The sequence below is a fragment of the Callithrix jacchus genome, chromosome 13, assembly GCF_049354715.1.
Source record: "Callithrix jacchus isolate 240 chromosome 13, calJac240_pri, whole genome shotgun sequence".
Taxonomy (NCBI): Eukaryota; Metazoa; Chordata; class Mammalia; order Primates; family Cebidae; genus Callithrix; species Callithrix jacchus.
In genome coordinates, this window is record NC_133514.1 from 75228479 (window position 1) to 75251683 (window position 23205).

The 23205-nt window shown below is 40.7% G+C and overlaps 1 long non-coding RNA gene across 2 annotated transcripts in view; it reads right to left on the bottom strand.

Annotated features, from left to right (window-relative positions):
- LOC128929467 (uncharacterized) overlaps positions 1-21265 on the bottom strand; it is a 35820-nt gene extending 14555 nt beyond the window's left edge. Inside the window, exons 1-3 of one of the 2 annotated variants that reach the window (XR_008476040.2) lie at positions 21202-21265; positions 12818-12952; positions 1144-10587 (exon numbers count right to left, since the gene is read on the bottom strand). This is a non-coding gene — a long non-coding RNA (uncharacterized LOC128929467). Of the gene's footprint in view, positions 1-1143; positions 10588-12817; positions 12953-21201 lie in introns of those variants that run through there. The other variant, XR_013525836.1, reaches the window with a different exon arrangement.
- Between the last annotated feature and the right edge of the window lie 1940 nt (positions 21266-23205).

Consider the following 23205-nt stretch of genomic DNA (forward strand, 5'->3'; position numbering starts at 1 on the left):
GACTTGTACTTAAGGGTCAAAATTTTATTTTTTAATTCTTTTTGAGACAGAGTTTTACTGTGTCACCCAGGCTGGAGTGTGGTGGCATGATCTTGGCTCACTGCAACCTCCACCTTCTGGGTTCAAGTGATTCTCATTCTTCAGCTTCCGGAGTAGCTGGGATTGCAGGCACATGTCACCATGCCTAGTTAATTTTTTTTTTTTTTTGTATTTTTAGTACAGATGGGGTTTTATCATGTTAGCCAGGCTGGTCTTGAACTGCTGACCCCAAGTCATCCACCCGCCTCGGCCTCCCAAAGTGCTGAGATTACAGTTGTGAGCCACTGCGCCGGGCCAGTCTTATTACTTGTTATTGGTTTGTTGAAGTTTTCTATTTCTACTTGATTCATTCTTGATAAGTTATATATGTGTCCAGGAATTTATTCATTTCTTCTAGGCTTTTCAATTGTTGGCATATAGTTGTTCATAATAGTCTCTAATGATTCTATTTCTGAGTTCTCAGTTGTTATGTCCCCTTTTTTGTTTCTGATTTTGTTTATTTGGATCTTCTCTCTTTTTTTTAGTCTAGCTAAAGGTTCATTGATTTTGCTTATCTTCAGAAAACAACTTTTTGTTTTGTTGACCTTCTGTATTTTCTTTAGTGTCAATTTCATTTATTCTGCTCTGATCTTTATTACTTCTACTTTTAGGTTTGGTTTGCTCTTGCTTTTCTAGTTCCTTGAGGTGCACTGTTATTTATTTGAAGTCTTCTACCTTTTTGTTTTTAAGACGGAGTTTTGCTTTTGTTGCCCAGGCTGGAGTGCAGTGGTGTGATCTTGGCTCACTGTAACCTCTGCCTCCCAGGTTCAAGTGATTCTCCTGCCTCAGTCTCCCAAGTAGCTGGGGTTACAGGCATATGCCACCGCACCTATCTAATTTTGTATCTTTAGTTGAGATGGGGTTTCTCCTTTTTGGTCAGGCTGGTCTTGAACTCCTGACCTCAGGTGATCTTCCTGCCTCCACCTCCCAAAGTGTTGGGATTCAAGGCATGAGCCACCGCGTCCAGCCTCTATTTTTTTTTAAGATAGGCATTTATTGCTGTAATCTTACCTCCTTAGTACTACTTTTTCCATATCTCACAGATTTTGGTATGTGGTATTTCCATTTTCTTTTGTTTCAAGAAAATTTTTAATTTTCTTCTTAATTTTTTCATTGACCCATTGGTTGTTCAGTAGCATGTTATTTAATTCCCATGTTTTTGTGGATTTTCCAAGGTTCCTTTTGTTATTGGTTTCTAGTTTTATTCCACTGTGATCAGAAGAGATACTTGACAAGATCTGTATTTTTAAAAATTTGTTGTTTTGTGGCCTAAAAGATGATCTATTCTGGAGAATATTCCTGTATTCTGCAGCCATTGAGTGAAATGTTCTGTAAACATTAGTTAGGCCTATTAGATCTAGTGTGAAGTTTAACTCCACTGGTTCTTTGTAGATAATGTGGATGGTCTGTCCATTACAGAGATTGGGTATTAAAGTTCCCTACTATTGTTATATTGCAGTTTATCTCTCCCTTTAGATCTGTTTCTTATTTTTTGAGACAGGGTCTTGCTCTGTCACCCAGGCTGTTGTGCAGTAGCATGATCATAGCTAACTGCAGCCTCAAACTCCTGGGCTCAAGTGATCTTCCCACCTGAGCCTCCCAAGTTGCTAGGATTTATAGGCACATACATGCCACCATGCTCAGCCCAAGCTGCTCTTGAACTCTCTTGGCCTCAAGCAATCCTCCCACCTCTGCCTCCCAAAGTGTTGAATTACATGCATGAGCCACTATGGCTGGCCCTTCCTTTAGATCTATTAGTGTTTGCTTTATATACCTGGAGGCTCTGGTGTTAGTTGGCATAAATATTTATAACTGTTATATTCTCTTGCTGAACTGACCCCTTTGTCATTAAATAGTAACCTTCTTTGTCTTTTTTTTTTTGTAGTATTTGATTTGTGTCATGTAAGTATTTCATCTGATTTTATCTGGTATAATTGCTATTCCTGCTCTTTTTGGGTTTGTAATGCATGGAACATATTTTTTCACCCTTTCAGTTTCAATCTGTGTATGTCTTTCTAGGTAAAGTGGGTTTCTTGAAGGCAGAATGTAGTTGGGTCATGTTTCTTTATCCATGCAGGCACTTTATACCCTTTAATTGGAGAATTTACACCATTCACATTCGACGCTATTATTAATACACAGGGGCTTTTAACTGCAGTTTTGTTGCTTGTTTTCTGGTTGTTTTGAGACTCCTCTCTTCCCCTTTTCCTTCCTTTTCTTTCTTTGTGGCTAAGCGATTCTCTCTAGTAGCATGTTTTAATTTTTGTATTTTATTTTTAGTAAATCTATTATAGGTTTTTGTACTGTGGTTACCATGAGGCTTACAGAAAATGTAACAAGTTATTTTAAAGAGTTGATAACTTATCTGAGGTTACAAATAAAAAAATAGAAGCAAACAAAGGCCAAGAAAAGCACATACACATAATTCTGTTCTTAAACTCTATCCCCTCCTCCATTTTGATTTATTTGTCTCAATTTATATATTTTTATATTACCTATCTCTTAACAGGTTGCTGTAGCTATTATTGTTTTTGAATATATTTATCTTTTGGGCTTCATAATAGAGTTCTGAGTGGATTGCACACCACAAACTCACTAATAAAGCATTCTGGGTTTGTTTGTGTACTTAATTTTAACATGGTTTATGCCTTGAAATGTTTCCTTTGTCATATTAGTGTGTTTTTGTTTTCCTTGCAGATTGAAGAGCTTCCTTTAGCATTTCTTGCATGATGGGTCTGGTGTTAATCAATTCTGGCAACTTTTGTTTGTCTAGAAAAGACTTTATTTCTTCTTCATATTTGAATGAGAAATTTTGCTTTATGCAATAATGTTGTTTTTTTTTAATTTGAGCACTTTGAAAATTTCATTCCATTCCCTCCTGGCCTGTGTGATTTCTGTTAGAGGTCTGTTGATGAATTGGAGCTCCTTTGTATGTTATTTGCTCCTTTCCTTTTGCTGCTTTTAGATCCTTTCTTTGCCTTTGACCTTTGAGATTTGGATTGTTATATGCCTTGGGTTAGTCTTATATGGGTTAAATCAATAGATTTGTTCTAAGGCTTTCCTGTACCTGGATATCTATATATTCCTTTATCTATGCAGGCACTCTACACCCTTTATTTTAGACCATTCACATTCAGCACTATTATTGATAAATAGGGGTTTATAACTGCCATTTCATTGCTTGTTTTCTGGTTAAGATTCCTCTCTTCCCCTTTTCCTTACTTATTTTCTTTCTTTGTGGCTAAGTGATTCTCTCTGGTAGTATATTTTAATTTTTTGTATTTTATTTTTAGTAAATTTTTTTTTTTAAGACGGGGTTTCACCATGTTGGTCAGGCTGGTCTTGAACTCCTGACCTCAGGTGATCCACCCACCTTGGCCTCCAAAGTGCTTAGATTTACAGGCATGAGCCACCACGCCCTGTTTTTAGTAAATCTATTATAGGTTTTTGTACTGTGGTTACCATGAGAGTTTTCTCTTATTTATTTGAATAAGCTTTCTATCTCTTGCTTGTGTTCAGCTCCCTCTTGAATGCCAAAAATCCTTAGATTTGATATTTTGAGCTAATTTTCTATATCTTGTGGGTGGTCTTCATTCCTTTTCATTCTTTTTCCTTTTACTTCTTTGATGGCATATTTTCTTTCTTTTTTTTTTTTCACTGAGCTACTAAGCATTAAAATGAATAGTCTTTATGGGACCATTGAGAAATTGGGTTCATTTTAGGTCATTATTAAGATGCATAATTGATGACAGTTAACAGGTAGACAATATTCAGAAAAACTATAGAAACTAAAGCAGCCTGGGCAACATGGCAAGATCCTGTCTTTACAAATTTCTTTTTGTGTGAGAATCCCCCTCAAACACTGTTCAGACAAAATTTTTAAAAAATTAGCCAGGTATGGTGATATGTGCCTGTGGTCCTAGCTTCCTAGCTTTTCAGGAGGCTAAGGTGGGAGGATTGCTTTAGCCCAGGAGGTTGAGGCTGCAGTGAGCTGTGATCATGCAGCACACACACACACACACACACACACACACACACACAAACACACACACACAAAATAGAGAAATGGGAAAAAACTGAAGGTTTAGAAAGGAAAGATAAAGAATGTTTTATAAATTATGAGAAGCTGAAGAGGAGAATAATAAAAATGAAGTATAGCAGGGCTTCAAATACCATGACTTTGTTAACATGGTTTTGTTGTAATGTTGAAAAAATGGATTCCCAATGGGGACTACCATCTGTGTATGGTTTCCGCATCCTCCTCATGTCTGTGTGGGTTTTCTTTGAATACTCTAGTTTCCTCCCAAATCTCAAAGCTGTACACATTAGGTTAATTGGTGTTTCTACGTGGTCCCCCTTGGAGTGAGTATGTGGGTATTTATGAGTGTGTCCTGTGATGGAATGACATTCACTCCACGGTTGGTTCCCACCTTGCACCCCAAGCTTCTGGAAGAGAATCCAGCCATATGTGAGCCAGAACAGAAATAAGAGCATGAAAAATGAATAAAGGAATGAATACATATGATAGTAAAAAAAATTCACAAGATATATAAAAATCATGTGACTGCACTGATATGATTTGACTGTGTCCCCGCCTAAATCTCACCTTGGATTGTAATAATCCCCACATATCAAGGACAGGACCAGGTGGTGATAATTAAATCATGGGGGCAGTTCCCCCATCCTGTTCTTGTGATAGTGAGTTCTCATGAGATCGGATGGGTTTTATGAGGGGCTTCCCCCTTTGGCACTTCTTCCTGCTGCCCTGTGAAGAAGGATGCGCTTGCTTTCCCTTCTGATATAATTGTAAGTTTCCTGAGGCCTCCCCAGCCCTGTGGAACTGTGAGTCAATTAAGCCTCTTGCCTTTATAAATTGCCCAGTCTTGGGCAGTTTTTTTTTTTTTTAAATTAAATTATTATTATTATTTTTTTAAGACGGGGTTTCACCATGTTGGTCAGGCTGGTCTTGAACTCCCAACCTCAGGTGATCCTCCTGCCTTGGCCTCTAAAGTTGCTTGGATTACAGGCATGAGCCACCATGCCTGGCCAGGCAATTCTTTATAGCAGCGTGAGAACAGACTAATACATGTGTGAAAATAAACAATGCAAGATAAAAGTGCATAATGAGCCTGCCACGTTTGTGATTGTTTTTGAGCTGCTTGGTGGTAGGAAGTGCTCCGATATTTTCTGCTTTGCAACCACTTATTCCTTGATTTAATCAACAGCTACTGCAACCCCCATCACTCACCGATTCACCAAAAGTTGGATACTTATATTACTTGTTTTTATTAATCTTTCTTAAAGGTAGGTATACCTCACATTTATTTCAATGTGTAATATTAGAAGTGTTTTGGGTCTTTATTTAGAAGTTGGTGATGTTTTTGTGACCAGAACTTTGTCACAAGAAACTATTGTTTATGTCAATTTGCCTATGGTAAAATTGGTTTTTAAATATTTTGTTTTGCTTAAAGTTGAAGTTTCTAAGAATTTATTGATGATGTTAAGTGAGGACTTAATTGTATTTAGAAAAAAAATGCCCCCCTTACATTTATCAAATACTCTATAATTTCACTGTACTTTTGGGTCCATCATTTTGTCTGATTTTCACAATGATGTAGATAGGGCAGATATCATCTCCATTTTACATATCAAGAATCTAATTCATGGTAGATAAAGTTAGATGTCTACTCCAAGGTTATATGTCATATTGATGGTAGGTAGTTCCAGAACTTGAATCTACTACATAGTTCCTAATCTAAAGCTCTAACACACAGAGCTGTCCATAAAATGTGGAATTGCCCTTGATTTTTGCTGTCAAACGGTATAAGTTTATGAACTCCACATTTCCCTTCTTCTACATATCTAGGTCTCCTTCCTAGGAGACCTACTTCTGGGTCTAGGTCTCTGTAGAGATCTACCAGCTATCAAGACCTTTAGATGGTTTACTTTGACATGTCATCCCTAGATTTATCTCCCAGGACTGGGACACAGGACCTTTTAGCTTATTGTACTTATTCATTGAATGAGTTATTAGTGTGTTCTAGAAACTGTGCTGAACCCTAGACAGACAATATTTAGCAGAAAGACATAAGCCCTGCCTGTATGACATTTTACAGTAGCGGGAGAGAGCATTCTATATCCACACTCAACTTGAAAACTCCAGCTGTGTTAAGTGCTATGATGCCATGAGAGCACATAATAGCACAATTTGATTATGTCGGGAGGTCACAGAAAAGATCTCAGTTAAAACCAGATCTGAGGGAAAAGGAGGCTTTAACTAGACAAAAATGTTGTACAAAACTAAACTAGTGCTTCCAGTCTTGTCCAGCATGGTAAAATTTTGAAGCTCAATAAATTTCTGAGACCTCTCTACATGAGTAGCTGATTTTTTTTTTTTTTTTAATCGTCTTCCGTGGAAAGCTCAGAGTAGGCTGGGCATGGTGGCTCACGCCTGTAATCCAAGCACTTTGGAGGCCATGGTGGGGGGATCACCTGAGGTCGGGAGTTTAAGACCAGCCTAACCTCAATGTGGTTTTGATTTGCATCTCTCTGATGACCAGTGACGATGAGCATTTTTTCATATGATTGTTGGCCTCATATATGTCTTCTTTCGTAAAGTATCTGTTCATATCCTTTACCCACTTTTGAATGGGCTTGTTTGTTTTTTTCCTGTAAATCTGTTTGAGTTCTTTGTAAATTCTGGATATCAGCCCTTTGTCAGATGGGTAAACTGCAAAAATTTTTTCCCATTCTGTTGGTTGCCGATCCACTCTAGTGACTGTTTCTTTTGCCGTGCAGAAGCTGTGGAGTTTCGTTAGGTCCCATTTGTCTATTTTGGCTTTTGTTGCCAATGCTTTTGGTGTTTTGTTCATGAAGTCCTTGCCTACTCCTATGTCCTGGATAGTTTTGCCTAGATTTCCTTCTAGGGTTTTTATGGTGCCAGGTCTTATGTTTAAGTCTTTAATCCATCTGGAGTTAATTTGGGTGTAAGGTGTCACCATGGAATATTATGCAGCAATCAGAAATGATGAGTTTGTGTCGTTTGTAGGGACATGGATGAATCTGGAGAACATCATCCTCAGCAAACTGACACAAGAACAGAAAATGAAACACCGCATATTCTCACTCATAGGTGGGTGATGAAAAATGAGAACACATGGACATAGAAAGGGGAGTACTAAACACTGGGGTCTATTGGGGGGAAAAGGGGAGGGCCAGTGGGAGGGGGAGGTGGGGAGGGATAGCCTGGGGAGAAATGCCAAATGTGGGTGAAGGGGAGAAGAAAAGCAAAGCACACTGCCATGTGTGTACCTACGCAACTGTCTTGCATGCTCTGCTCATGTACCCCAAAACCTAAAATCCAATAAAAAATTAAAAAAAAAAAAGACCAGCCTAACCAACATGGTGAAATCCCGTCTTTAAAAGAAAAAAAAAGAAGAAAGTCTCAGAGTAGCTGATTTTTAACATTTGGGCAAATATACAGTCCTATGACTCCACTAACAACTCTAAATGGATTTATAATTTATTAATCACCCAACCTTTAGGTACATTTGGACCATATTTCCTATTTTTGTGGGATGTTATTTATTTTTTATTTTTTTGTGACAAAAAAATATGTCGCTCAGGTTGGAGTGCAGTGGTACCATCTTGGCTCACTGCAGCCTCCACCTCCCAGGTTCAAGTGATTCTACTGCCTCAGCCTCCTGAAGAGCTGGGATTACAGGTGCCCACCACCATGCCTGGCCAATTTTTGTAGTTTTAGCAGAGACAGCGTTTCACCATGTTGGCCAGGCTGGTCTCAAACTCCTGACATCAGGTGATCCACCTACCTCAGCCTCCCAAAATGCTGGGATTACAGGTGTGAGCCACCTTGCCCAGACAGGATGTTATTTATTACTATGCAGATAACACTTGCTACAATGTGTGGCCCCCTTATAATTTCTAAGGCTCCTAAGAGTTTGCTGCCCATAAGTTATCCCTCTGTGAGCTAATTTGTGAGTATGTACTGTTGAGACAAGAGAAAACAGGACCTTTCCTCTCCTTTTCCCTCCACTACTAGGTACCAAAAGTGCATTTTTTCAGTGGCTTCTTGGAGACAACAGTGTCAGCCAATTTGCAGATCAGCTTCAAGGGTGAACGGGCTGTGAAAATCCCTATGTATTGCTTTAGAATAATTGTGAAATGGAAAAACTCTATTAAGGGAAGAGAACAAAAATATTGGGTAATGCAGTAGTTGGTCAAACTGTAATACAGAAAGTCCTTATGGTTCAGTATATTTTATTTGAGTAAAAAGGGAGGGGTTCTCTTAAGAATGTTTAAATACATTATTTAAAAAAACTTGAAACACAAAGTCCCACTCTATTGCCCAGGCTGGAGCGCAGTGGCTCATTCATAGCTCACAGCAGCCTAAAACTCCTGGGCTTCAGCCATCCTCTCGCCTCAGCGTCCCAAGTAGCTGAGACTACAGAAATGTGCTACTATGCCTGGCCAATTTTTTAAATTTTTAATAGAGACAGGGTCTTACTATATTGCCTAGGCTGGTCTCAGACTCCTGGGCTCAAGTGGGCTTCCTGTCTTGGCCTCCCAAAGCACTGGGATTGCAGGTGTGAGCCACTGTGCCTGGCGTAAACATATTCTTAAAAGCACCTGGAGTGCTGTTAGGGCTGGCAAAGCTCTGGGGATCAAATCCCAGAATGATGTGTGACTTCCTCACCAAAATAGTGTTCTTTTCCTTCTGTCTGAGATGTCTAACCTGTCTCCAACCTTGGTCCTCTGACCTGCAGGCTTAAGCTTCGGCCTGGACTCTTCTGTGAAGACATTGCTGACTCCTTCAGATAGATTCTAGAGTTCTTTCCCAGGCCCCCATTGTACAAAGATCCACCTGCATTATTTGCAATTGCCATATGGCCTTACATGTTGCATCATGAGGCTGGGAACTCACAAAGGCTGTGGCTAATAGGTGCTCAATAAAGGCTTGGGGAAGGAATGTGTTGTTGCTTTTTTGATACTGGGGCTTTAAAATGAAGATTACAAAGTATTTTGGGAGAAAAATATAATTGTGTCTACTAAGTCCAAAGCAATGTGCAACTCTGCCATGATTTTAAGCCCTTAGTACACTTCTTATCCCAAATGATGTCAAGTATTTTAATCCAGTTTTGTGACTCTATGACAGGACAACTAGCAACTCTGGGGAAGGAAGCACAAAACGCAGAAGGCAAAAGGAACCGCATCAAATTAGTGTAACTAGGCAAGCGGCATGTCGAAGAGGCTGCTTAAAACACATACGTGGGACAGCCACAAGGTGGCAGCTTAGAACTGTGACATTATGCATCCCTATTCAAAGACCCAACAGCGGGGAATACAGCTGGCTGGAGAGTGGAGAGTGGGTTTATTGGGGCAATTAGAACCGAGAAAAAAAGAAAGAGACCGTGATTTATTGTACTTGCTGTGTACATCTTTAAAATATTGTCTGCTCTAGAAAAAAACACAGGCACACACACTTAAGTGCATATACACAGGAAAGACTCTCAATTTCACAATTCGTGAGTCTCAGTCTTAAGAAGCGTTAACCCCAGAAAGCTGGCTGTTTCCTGAGGTGGCCCCACGGACTTCCTACCTCTTATGGGATGCTTTTATAGGCTAAGAACTTTTTTTTTTTTTTTTTTTTTTGAGATGAAGTTTTGTTCTTGTTGCCCAGGCTGGAGTGCAGTGTCGTGATCTCAGCTCACTGCAACCTCTGCCTCACAGGTTCAAGAGATTCTCCTGCCTCAGCCTCCTGAGTAGGTGGGATTACAGGTGCCTGCCACAATGCCCAGCTAATTTTTATATATTGTTTTGGTAGAGATGGGGTTTCACCATGTTGGCTAGGCTGGTCTCAAACTCCTGACTTCAGGTGATCCACCTGCCTTGGCCTCCCAAAGTGCCGGGATTACAGGCGTGAGCCACTGTGCTGGCCAGGACTTCTTAAGAATACTTTTACTTTCATTGGGTTTCGTGTAACATATTTGCTTTAGAACTTCACTTTCTTATAAATTGCTACTCTATTCTGCTTATAAAAATATACATATAGAAATCCATATATTATAGACTATATAGATTTATTTTATGTTATAATTTCACATTAATTGATGAATCAGAAAACCAGTGCTTTCTACCATGCCTTTGAAATAGTAGGTGCTCAATATATGTCTGCTGAACTGAAGGGAAACAGAATATGTATCTTGGAAAATAGAAGGTGTGGGCACAGTAGCAGAGGAATATTTCAGCACAATGTAGAAGATCACAAAGGGGCAAAAGAGAAGAGAATGCCCACCTCTCTGCCACTTCTCAGAGCAAACCATTTTACTCAGGGGTTCATAAAATTCAGGGTCCCTTACCTATTTTTTTTTCTTTTATTGAGATGGAGCCTCACTCTGCTGCCCAGGCTGTAGTACAATGGCGTGACCTCTGTTCACTGCAACCTCCACCTCCCATGTTCAAGCCATTCTCCTGCCTTAGCCTCCCAAGTAGCTGGAATTACAAGTATAAACCACAAAACACAGCTAATTTTTTTTTTTTTTTGAGTCTGAGTCTTGCTCTGTTGCCCAAGCTGGAGTGCAGTAGCTCAATTTTGGGTCACTGCAATCTCCACTTCCTGGGTTCAAGTGATTCTTGTGCTTCAGCTCCTGAGTAGCTGGGACTGCAGGCACATGCCATCATACCTGGCTAATTTTTGTATTTTTAGTAAAGACAGGGTTTCACCATGTTGGTCAGCCTGGTCTTGAACTCCTGACCTCAGGTGATCTACCCACCTCGGCCTCTGAAAATGCTGGGATTACAGGTGTGAGCCACCTTGCCCTGCCCTAATTTTTGTGTTTTTATTATTTATTTTATCTTGAAACGGAGTCTTGCTCTGTTGCCCAGGCTGGAGGGCAGTAGCTTGATCTCAGCTCACTGCAACCTCCGCCCCCTGGGTTCAAGCAATTCTCCTGCCTCAGCCTCCTGAGTAGCTGGGATTACAGGTGCCCACCACCACACCTGGTTAATTTTTTTGTATTTTTAGTAGAGACAGGGTTTCACCTTGTTGGCCAGGCTGGTCTCGAACTCCTGACCTAGGTGATCCACCTGTCTCGGCTTTCCAAAGTGTTGGGATTACAGGAGTGAGGCACTGCACCCAGTCTTCTTCCTTGTTTTGATTCATGCTGTCACCATGTCTACATATCTTTCTAGTGATTTGAACACCAGTTTTTATAACATAATTATGAAACTTTAGGTTTCTAGAAGGCAAATATCATAGAGTCAACATCTTGTCTGAATGATCACATTTCCATACCTTGCCCTGAGTAGGCATTTAATAAAGATTGGTTATAAATTTAACCTACCCATAAGAGCCAGGCGCAGTGCCTCATGCCTGTAATCCCAGCACTTGGGGAGGCTAATGTGGGTGGATCACGAGGTTAGGAGATTGAGACCATCCTGGCCAACATGATGAAACCCTGTCTCTACTAAAAATACAAAATTAGCTGGGCATGGTGGCACATACCTGTAATCCCAGCTACTTAGGAGGGTGAGGCAGGAGAATAGCTTGAGCCAGAGAGTCGAAGGTTGCAGTGAGCCGATATCATACCATTGCATTCCAGCCTGACGAAAGAGTGAGACTCCGTCTTCAAAAAAACAAAAATTAACCTACCCAATAAGAAGTCCCAAAGCTAAGCACTGAAACACATGAATGTGAGAAATTACTGAAGTAATTAAAAAGAAATGTTATTTCCTGGTGGTCTAGTGACTAGGATTCAGGGCTTTCACTGCCAAGGCCTGGATTCATTTCCCAGTCAGGGAACTTATTTTTTTAATGGAAAAAATAAATAAATGTATTAATTTTAAAAATAGGAAATGTTATTTATAGTAAACCACCTAGATACTACCTAAAATGTAGCTTTTGTTAAATTTTTTTTTGTGTGTGTGTGTGTTCCCCCCAACCTTAGTGACTTTCTTTTAACAGCAATTTTTGTTAAATTTCTAACAAATCAAAATTATATTTTAATAAAATCCTATTTTTTCCCTACCAGCAGTAGGATAAAAGCTATGGATATAGGGCAAAGGGTGTGATATAATCTTGTCTCTAGGAACTTACAACTTACTGGAAAATGATAACATATCTATCAATACACGTTCAACAACATATGGCAAAAATAAATGCTGTAGATGTTCAGAGGAAGGAGGAAGGCATCAAGGAAGGGATTAGCATGGCCTGGACTTTGGAAGGTGAATCATACCTACATAATAACAGGAGGGGGAAGCATTCTTGGGGCAGAAGCTCAGGAGGGTGTGTTCAGGAGAGAGTTGCAAACAGAGAACAGGGTCTCCTGAGCAGAAGTTCAGGAGGGTGTGGAGGGGGAGATAAGCCTGAGATGCAGAGGTGACAGATCCTGAGGACACTGGGGAGTCTGTCCTTCAAGAGTCTGTCCTTTACCCCAAAGGCACTGCAGGTCTTTGAACAGGGTAATGATCTGGTGGAGGCTAAGCCTTTGAAAGATTATGCAGGTTCTATTGGTATGGGTATAATTAGAGACTTAAGTGTTATTTTATTTTGTTTTCTAAAAGTCATCCAGACAAGTTGGGAACAGCAGCTCATACCTGCAATCCCAGTGCTTTGGGAGGCTGAGGCAGAAGGATCACCTGATATTAGGAGTTTGAGACCAGTTTGGACAACATAGTGAGACACTGTCTCTACAAAAAAATCAAAATAAAAAAAAATTACCTGGCATAGTGGTGCGCCCATAGTCCTGGTTACTGGGGAGGCTGAGGTGGGAGGATTGCTTGAGCCCTAGAGATCACAGCTGCAGTGAGCCATGATTATGCCACTGCACTCCAGCCTGGGTAACACAGCAAGACCCTGTCTCAAAACAAACCAAAAAAATGCCATAAAATACAACCTGTAGCTACTGTACATATATAAATATTCACATGATAGCCAGAAGATTTATCATATAAGAAAATGACAGAAGTACAAATCTCATGTAATATTTTTGTTTTCTGTTTAAATATTTTTTTATGAACAAAGTACAAATAATGGCCCACACTTCTCATAAGTAGACTGATTTTTAAAGATGTAGGTGGGGAGTGGATGATGAATGAAGAGGAGAATGACTAATGACTTTATTTAGAAGCAAACCCCACCTAAAGTGCCAAGGGCCTTGCTTTTGAAAGGGGCTCTTTGCAGTCAGTTGGGCAGTGGTTTGCTATGCATGGCGGCCCTTCAGAGAACCAGCTAACCCGAATCAAAAGTTATCTCTACGAGGATTGCTAGCCAACTGCAGCACAAACCTTCTGTAAAGACAAATGGGCTGGGTCTGGTGGAGCGTGCCTGTAGTCTCAGCCACTGAGGCTGAGGTGGGAGGATCAAAAGCCCAGTAGCTTGAGACCAGCCTGGGCAACATAGTGAGGCCTGGTCTTAAAAAACAATGTAAATTTCACTCAGGTATACACAGTTTCATTTAGCTAACAAAAATATATTTGCTGTAGTCAAAAGTTTAAACATGGAATTTCAATATGACGCAGTAATTGTACTCTTAGATATACAGCCAAGAGAAATGAAAACATGTATTCACACAAAAACTTGCATGAGAATATTCATAATAGCATTATTCACAATACCCAAACATTGAAATCCACCTGAAAGTCCATCAACTGATGAAGAAATAAAATGTGGCGTATCATACAATGGAATATTATCTAGCAAAAAAATGAAGTACTGATATATGCTACGAGATAGACGGATCTTGAAAACATTATGCTAAGTGAAATGCACTAGATACAAAAGACCATATATTGTATGATTCTATTTAAATGAAATGTCCACAATAGGCAAATCCTTAGAGACAGACAGTAGATTAGGGCTGCATAGCACTGGAGAGGTTGTGAAGAAAGTGGGAGGGACTGCTAAATGGTAGAAGGATTTGGGAGGGTTGTAATGAAATGCTCTAAAATTGTTGTGGTGATGGTTAATGTTGTGAATATACTAAAAGCCACTCTTCATTGTACATGTCAAAAGGCTGATTTATATGGTATGCATATTATATCTAAATAAAACTGTTACCAAAAGAGAAATATCTGTTGTAACATCATAGTACTGGAAAGGACTTCAAGATGTCATCTAACATGGTTTAATCACTTAAATGTAGTTCATATATGTCACTTAAGTCATGGAGCCCTCATGTGCTGGGTTTTGGATGTGATATTGTGAGAGCCTGAGGAAGGGCACATGGCTCAAGCTGGAAGTCAGGGAGAATTCCCAGAGGAGATGGTACCTAAGCCAAGAGTTAAAGGATAACTAGGCATTAGCTTGGTGGCACTAAACAACTTGAGGGGCTGGGCTCCCAGCACTTTGGGAGGTTGAGGTAGGAGGATTCCTTGAGCTCAGGAGTTTGAGGCCAGCCTGGGCAACACAGAGAAACTTCATTTCTTAAAAAAAAATTAGCTGGGTATGGTGGTGCACAACTGTGATTCCAATTACTTGGGAGGCTGATACAGGATGATCTCTTGTGCCCAGGAGGTCAAGGCTGCAGTGAGCTGTGATCACACTACTTCACTCCAGCCTGGGTGACAGAGTCAGACTCTGTCTCAAAACAAAACAGTTTGGGGGATGTAGCTGTACAAAGAAGCTGTAAACACCTTGTATGATTGGCATATTGAGTACAAGTTTGAAGAGGACAAGAGAGCTACAACTAGCCAAAGTTGTAAATACAGATGGAAAGCCTCCAGTGCCATGATGTCTAGATTGCATTTACTCTTGCAGCATGTAGGCTACCGCTGAAGGGATGAACCCAGAAAGTGGCATTGTGTCTTGCATTTTGGACAGACCACTGTACATATGGAAGAGGGGGCCACATTGGCAGAAGCAGCTTGTTAGGAAACTGAAGCCCAGAAGAGAGACATGCTGAGAGTCTGAAAGGATAATGTGGTAGGGCTGGTGGGTGGGGAAGAGAGATGGGGGTTTCCAACATGTTGAGGAGGAAAAATGAGCCATGCTTGATATGGCTTAGGTGTGAATATGAAGGACAGGATGAGATCCGGAAAACTCAGGTGTTCCTGTTGATGTACCCAGGTAGAGGGAGGAGCTATTGACCGATACAAGCTTGCAGGAGACAGATTTTCCAAGAGAGGAACAGAGTGAGTTGAGTTCTAAATGAGCTGATTTTGAGACATGTCTAGGAGGAATTGATTTTGAATGTGAAGCATAAGGATAGGAGGTCATGGAAACCATGAGAACAGATTCAATCACCCAGACTAATGTAATAATATCTAATAGTTGTTAACATTTACTACACCCCTCCTATGTGTTTGTATGTATTAACTGACTTAATTCTCCCAAAACCCTATTCAGTTGATACTTTTACCATATTTATGTAGAAATGAGAGGTTAGAAATAGTAAGAGAACTTTCATAATCTCCCTACCCTGACACCAACCTACCTACCCACCTCAATCTGCAGACCTCAAGTTCTTGGTCTTCTATGGATGTAAGTAACTTTTCTCACAGTGCAACCCCTCCAGTGTCATAGATCTCATTCTCTTTCACCTACTACAATAACATTGTTTCAGCAATTGTCCTCTCCCTCTGTCCTTCATAAAATTGAACCTCTCTGTGGATCATTCCTATCAGTATACAAACATATTATTATTTCTCCCAATTTGAACAAAACCACAACCAGAACTCTTGGCCCCATTCTGCCTTCTAGCTCATGTTCTATTTTTGTCCTTCCTTTTACACCTCACAAAAATCATCTGTACTCATCGTCTCTAACTTCTCTATTCCATTCTCACGTGAACTCATGCTGATATGGCTTTTACTGCTTCTAGTCTGTCTAAATTATCCTTAACAAGGTAGCCGAAGACCTCCATTTTGCTAAATCCAACAATCGGCTCTCAGTTCCTGTCTAATTTGACTTTCTGCAGCACCCTGACTCAGCTGATCAACTCCTCCCTTGAGTCGGAGGCTACTAAGCTCTTGGTTCTTTTCTTATCTCTCTGCTCACTCCCTTAGTTTTTTTTGCTTGTTCCTCCTCATGTTCCTGAACTTTGAGTGGTGACCAGTCCTTGTACCTAAGGTACCTGGTATTCTAGGGACCAGTCCTTTTACCTCTTCTCTTCTGTTAATGCCTGGGTGATCTCATCCAATCTTGTGGCAGCATCTCACTGCACGCTGTTACTCCCAAATTTGTATCTTTAGCCTCTACCTATCCCTTCATAGATCCAATTTTCATCTCAAATTTGGTGTCTAAGAGAAAATTCTTTTTTAATTTTTTTATGCTTCCCCCAAAATAGGATGTCATAAGAGAAAATTCAAACTCAGTTTGACTAAACTGAACTCCTGATCTCCTCCAATCCCACCCAAGCTTAGGTGTCCTTATGTTTTTCCAAGTTTGTTTAATAGTAATGTTATCATTAAAGTTGCTCAGCTCTAAAACTTGGATTCATCTTGGATCCCAGTTTTTTTCTGATACTCCATATTTGGTCCAAATTTCTACAGACTCCACCTTCAACACATTCCCGGGATCCCACCTCTTTGTATCATCCCCACTGCTGCTCCCCTGGTCTAAGCTGTCCTCAGTTCCCCTGTGGATTTCTGCAATAACCTCATAATCCGCATTTGCCTATCTTTCAATGTATTCCCAATAGAGCAGCCAGAATCATCCTGCCAAGAATCATTTGCTCTTGTTTATTCCCCTGCTCAAAATCATCCAGTGGATCCTTACGCCACAGTGAGTAGGAGACAGAGTCTTGGAATGTCCTATAAGCCTTTCCCTCTGTCTACCTTGCTCCCTAAACAATTTGACGTCCCTCTTGCTACTTTCTTCATTCACTCCCTCCAGCCACACTGTTATCCCTGCTGTTCTTTGAACATGTTGGTTGTGTCAAAACTCAGGGCCTTGTATTTGCCATCTCCTATGACTGGAACTCTCTTCCCATAAAAATCCCCAGAGCTTGCTCCCTCACTTCCTTCACACGATTACTCAGATGTCACCTTGTTGGTAAGTCCTTCCCTGACAATCCCAGTGAATATTTCTACCCCTCCCCTGACACTCCTTATTCCCTCTCTTAACCTTATGGTGGATGAGTACTGTGCTAACTCAGCTAGACTGGAGTTATAATTCCCAGATTCTCTTCCCTGGAGAGCTCCGAAGTCACATAGGCCACAGACATGTGTCTCACAGGCTTAGAAGGCAGAGTTGAAGGAAATATCATCTTGTTTTACACTCAGAAGACTGGCATAGGGTGCAAAGCACTTGTGCAGCTGAGGGCATTGTTGCTACCTGGTGGCTTGCCTGCCTGGCACAGGGCAGTGGCTGGACCCTTGACAACTCCTCTAGCTTTAACTGGATCTTCCTTTAATTTTTCAGACTCTTAGGTGAGGGATGTGTTTAGCTCCACGGTGAAGGAGGCCAGCTTCTCCCTCAATACTCCTCCTCCTACCCTCCATTATCACCAAAGTTGGAGGCTTAGAGATGGTGAGAAATCCATAGAATTCTAGTTAATCCTCTTGGTTTCCCACTCAGCTGCATAGGTTCCATCTTGTTTCCCTTACTTTAGGTCCATCTTCCCTTCCTGACTACCTGCTCTGTTGATTTCAGGTACCAGTGCCTGACGTAGAAGCAACAGCCACCATATGGACTGTTTAATCAGCACCCACATTTGCATAAGGGCAAATCCATATAATAAGGCCCTATAATACACTATTCCATGTTTTGTGTGTGGTATGTGAATAAAAGTTTAACAAAAAGCTTCCTGGAAAAAGAAAAAGCACCCTAATTTGTAGTATTTGTCCATTTCCCTGGTATAAATATTCCCACATGGTCAATTTCAAGCCACCAATGTGACATCACTGAATGGGGAGGAAACAGAAGATGCTAATAGCTCTTTCAGGCCAGTCCTAGCCAGTTCCAGCCCACCACTGTGAAGACCTCTTAATGGTCTCATTTCTCTGGTCAAATCCTAATACATTATTTTTTTCCCCCACACCTCTTAGCACCTTCTCCCATGCTCTGTGTTTTAGTTATCTGTGTTCTACTTTGAAATGCAAATTCTGTCAAAGCAGGGATTTTTACCTGTTTTCTTGGCTCTCAGACCAGATCTTTTTTTTTTCCTTTTATATAATCATAACATTAAGTTTATCAAGTACATTTGATCTCAAAAAATAAGCATGTAGAGTAGCTTCTTTATGGTAGCCTCTATATATGTTAATATTGTTTTTTTTAAATTATATTTATTTTTTGAGACAGAGTCTCAATCTGTCGCCCAGACTGGAGTGCAATAGTGCCATCTCAGAAAAATAAAAAAAATAAAGAAAAAAAATAGTGCCATCTCAGGTCACAGCAACTCCTACCTCCTCGGTTCAAGCAATTCTCATGCCTCAGCCTCCCAAGCAGCTGGGATTACAGGTGTGCTCCACTGGCTAATTTTGTATTTTTAGTAGAGACAGGGTTTCACCACGTAGGCCAGGCGGGTTTCGAACTCCTGGCCTCAAGTGATCCACCCACTTCAGCCTCCCAAAGTGCTGGGATTATAGGTGCGAGCCACTGCGCCCAGCCCAATTTTTTTTTTTTTTTTAAAGAAGACTTTCCTGTAGATTTCTATCATATCAGGGCAGATCTTGGCACTTCATAGCCATTCCACATATATTTACTGAGTAAATGAATGTAGTGTGGGAAGATGTGGCAAGAATAGAACCCTGGGTCTGGCAGAGGAAGAACCTGAGTAAGAATTCTTGGAGCTTTGTCAAAGTGTGACCTGGTTTGGTTTAGTTCAGGAAATATTTGTTGAGTACCTACCATATATCAGATATTTTGCTAGCTTCTGAGATCATAAAAAGAATATGGTCTTAATTATAAAAAGACTATAAAAAGAAAAAGACCATAAAAAGAATCTGGCTGAACTCAGCCAGGTTAGAGAAAAAGGGAGAAAGGTTTCAGGATAAGCAGGACAGAGAGAGTTTCTAAAATGAAGCAATATTCAATAGAGCTAAAGGGAGCATAATGGATGGTTAAGAAAGAGATTGAGAAGTGTCTGCTTTACAGAGCAAGTAGGAAAGTTACATCGGATATTCTCTGAGACACACTATTTTCTCTGGATGTTATATTCTCAAACACTTTGGCCATGTTCTGTTGTAGCCATGGGATGTGATTTATTTTTACAACAGCCATCCCTTTTGGCCTTTTGGCAGTGGGATCTTTTTTTTTTTTTTTTTTTTTTTTTTGGTGGTTGTTTTTGTTTTGTTTTGTTTTCTTTCTTTTTTTTTTTTTTGCTCACCTTCAACTGTCTTGATCGAGTTATAGTTTTGTTTTGTTTTCGAGACAGAATCTCACTCTGTTACCCACGCTAGAGTAGTGTTACGATCTCAGCTTACTGTAACCTCTGCCTCCAGCACTCAAGCAATTCTCCTGCCTCAGCCTTTGGAGTAGCTGAGATTACAGGTGTGTGCCACCACATATGGCTAATTTTTATATTTTTAGTGGAGATGAAGTTTCACCATGTTGGCCAGGCTGGTTTTGAACTCCTGACCTCAAGTGACCTGCCTACCTTGGCCTCCCAAAGTGCTGGAATTACAGGTGTGAGCCCTGTGCCAAGGCTGGCAGTGGAATCTTAGGGACAGGGCTGTTAAAAACTCTTACCCTTGGTGCCCAGGTCAGTGCTCTGCACTTGAAGATGTTTGATCAACAATTACATTACAAAGACATTTAAAACATTTTAGACATTCCAGCTATTCATTTCAGGCTTTTCTTAGTTTTTCCCCATTGTTTTCCATGGAAATGTTTCAGAAATTGAAATTATTATGATACCAACTGTATCCTTTAGTTCTCCAAAATTCTGGTTTTGGAACCAGAAATAAATATTAAGTAGCAGTTTATAATGAAACAAGTCATATTTGTGATTAAGGGAAGGTTGATTTGAGGCCCAAATAAATCTTTAGTTGGGAAATGCCACTGTATAATTGATAACTAGCCTGGATTTCTTTTACTTATTTTCTTAGAAGGTTGTATTTTATAGGATTTCTAATCCTGAAAGGTTCTTTTTTTTTTCTCCCAGAAAGTGACATTTAATAGAAACATACAATAGGGATATAACATTTAATAAGAAGTCATGTCCCAGGTAGAAGTGAGGCCAATCCTGGAACTTTGATTACTATGCCCACCATTGACTAAATTATGCTCTTCTGGTCTAAGAAAAATGTCATCTGTCTGGAGCGTCCTCCTCTGATTACATCATATAAAATAATTCCCCTCCTCAGCCTCTCTACCTCCTTTCCTTGAGTTCTATTTCTTCCCTGCACTTATGACTCCCTTACATTGTGCTCCGTGGTAACTAATTGGTAATTGTCTTCTCTCCCATGGCCATGTAAGCTCCACGAGGGCAGGGGCTTTATCTGTTTAGTTTACTGCCTCATCTCCAGGACTGAGACCACCACCTGCATAAAATAATTACAGGAATTAAGTTGAATGGAAAATTATGAGCTTTCTAGGGCAATAAGTTGATTTGTCCTTTTTACTAGGCATATTATCCTTTTAGAATCACCTTCCAGGAACTGGTAAAGACAAGAACATAAGGGCTGAGTATGAGGCTTGTGTGGTGCATGGCACTAGCCCATTCCCCAAGTTAGCCCCTTTCACCTTTTTGTTAAGTCAAATAGATGGATCTTGGGCTGTGCCCCGCCCCTTCCCTGCTCCGCTCCTCCCCACCCTCCCCAGACCTCCCTTTTGTCTTCTCCTCTCCCCTGTCTCCACTGGCTCCTGCTTTGCCGCCAGCATGGCCAAGGCTAGGTCTAAGCGTTGTTAGAACCTGCTGGTCCCTTAGTTACTATCCTACCTTTCTCCTTTCTCTCACCACCCAAATCCTAAATCTTGAGGACAGTGCTGATAACTCTCTTTTCTTTCCATCAATTCCTCCCTTAAACTTTTACAATTTGGCTCCTATTCCTAGATATTTCTGGAGAACCTCCTTCTTATGTAACTCTATCCTAAACGGTCTCTCTGCATTCCATCTGTATCATGCTGCTGTAAGGAACTGCCCAAGACTGGGAAACCTATAAAGGAAAGAAGTTTAATTGACTCACAGTTCCAGAGGGCTTGGGAGGCCTCAGGAAACTTACCATCACAGCAGAAAGGGAAGCAAACACATCCTTTTCTACTTGGCAGCAGGAGAGAGAAATGAGTACCTAGTGAAGGGGGAGGCCCCTTATAAAACCATCAGATCTTGCAAGAACTCATTCACTATTACAGGAACAGGATGGGGGAAGCTGCCCCCATGATTCAATTATCTCCACCTGTTTCAAAGTTTCGAAGATTATGGGAACTACAATTCAAGATAAGATGTGGGTGGGGACACAGCCGAACCATATCATTGTCATGATCTTAACCTTTGGAATCCATTAGCTAAACAGACAGCAGAGTAATCAACCTAAAAGGAACACCTGATCGAGACAGTTTCCTACTTAAAAACTTCAGAGGCTTCCCATCTTTTTTAGGATCAAGTTCAAGCCGTTTTAGAATGGCATCCTCGGCTGACATGGCTGGTTCCTGACCACTCTGCCCCCTTGTCTCTCAACATTTTTCTGCTAGGCATTAATGGGAGTGGCTCACACCCATAATCCCAGCACTCTGGGAGGCAGAGGTGGGTGGATCATCTGTCAGGAGTTTGAGATCAGCCTGGCCAACATGGGGAAACCCCATCTCTACTAAAAATACAACAACAACAACAACAAAAAACCCAAAAAACCAGAGCATGGTGGCAGGTGCCTGTAATCCCAGCTACTCCGGACACGGAGGCAGGAGAATCACATGAATCTGGGAGGCGCAGACTGCAGTGAGCCGAGATTGCACTACTGCACCCCAGCCTGGGTGACAGAGTGAGACTTGGTCTCAAACAAACAAACAAAACAAACAACTCCTTAGAAAATGGCTCATGAGTTTTATCAGGAATGCTAATTTCTTCCCAGGAAGAGGTTTTTTCCAAGTCCAGGCTTGGGACAATTTTGTTTACACAAATCTTATATGTTAGTCTAAGTGTGACAAAGAATATTAACATTCTGATTTTTCCCTGTCTTCTTTGGTGCCTTTAAATAAATGTATCAAATTTCAAATACTTTTCAAATGTTTCTTCTTCTTTTAATTTTTGATATGTAGAGACAGGGTCTCACTATGTTCTCCAGACTGGTCTTGAACTCCTGGGCTCAAGCGATCTTCCCATCTTGGCCTCCCAAAGTGCTGGGATTACAGAAGCGAGCCACATGCCTGACTTTTCACTAAACTGGGGCTTATTTTCTCAGAGTGAAGTGCCCTGGGAAGGGCAGTGAGGCTGAAAGTGAGGGCTTCTGGATGGCAGCGGGAGGATTGAGAAGCCCATGAGAGGAAGGGTAAAGGTATGTAAATGCTGGAAATCTTCCCAAGGCCTAAACTCTGAGACTGTGCTCTTTACAGGAGCCAAGAGGACAAGTCACAACTTTTTTTTTTGAGATGGAGTTTCACTCTTGTTGCCCAGGCTAGAGTGCAATGGCACTCAGTTCACCGAAACCTCTGCCTCCTGGGTTCAAGTGATTCTCCTGCCCCAGCCTCTCGAGTAGCTGCGATTACAGGCATGAAACACCACACCTGGCTAATTTTTTTGTGTTTTTAGTAGAGATGGGGTTTCTCCATGTTGGTCAGGCTGGTCTTGAACTCCCTACCCTCAGGTGATCCATGTGCCTCAGCCTCTCAAAGTGCTGGGATTACAGGCACAAGCCACTGCGCCCGCCCGAGACAAGTCAAAACTTGTAGTCAGCATGATTTTGAGACCTGAGAAGACCTAACCCCCTTCCCTGTCTTGTTTTGGAGCCCACCTCACACCTTGCCAAACATTAAAATGCAGACATTCTACATCACATAAATAGGTTCTTCTTCCTATAATATTGGGCATATTTTTATAATTCTGCCTTTGAAAATATTTGACTATGAGTAACTTTTACTCTTTTATAGTCTTTCTTCATACTCATCTTAACTTCAGGCTTCTTACAAAGTGAGACAATCTGATATGTCATTTTTTTAAAATGCAAAAATATTTACGAATATTAAATTTAATGACAGATGAGTTTGACATATCATTTGGTAGAATGTTTAAT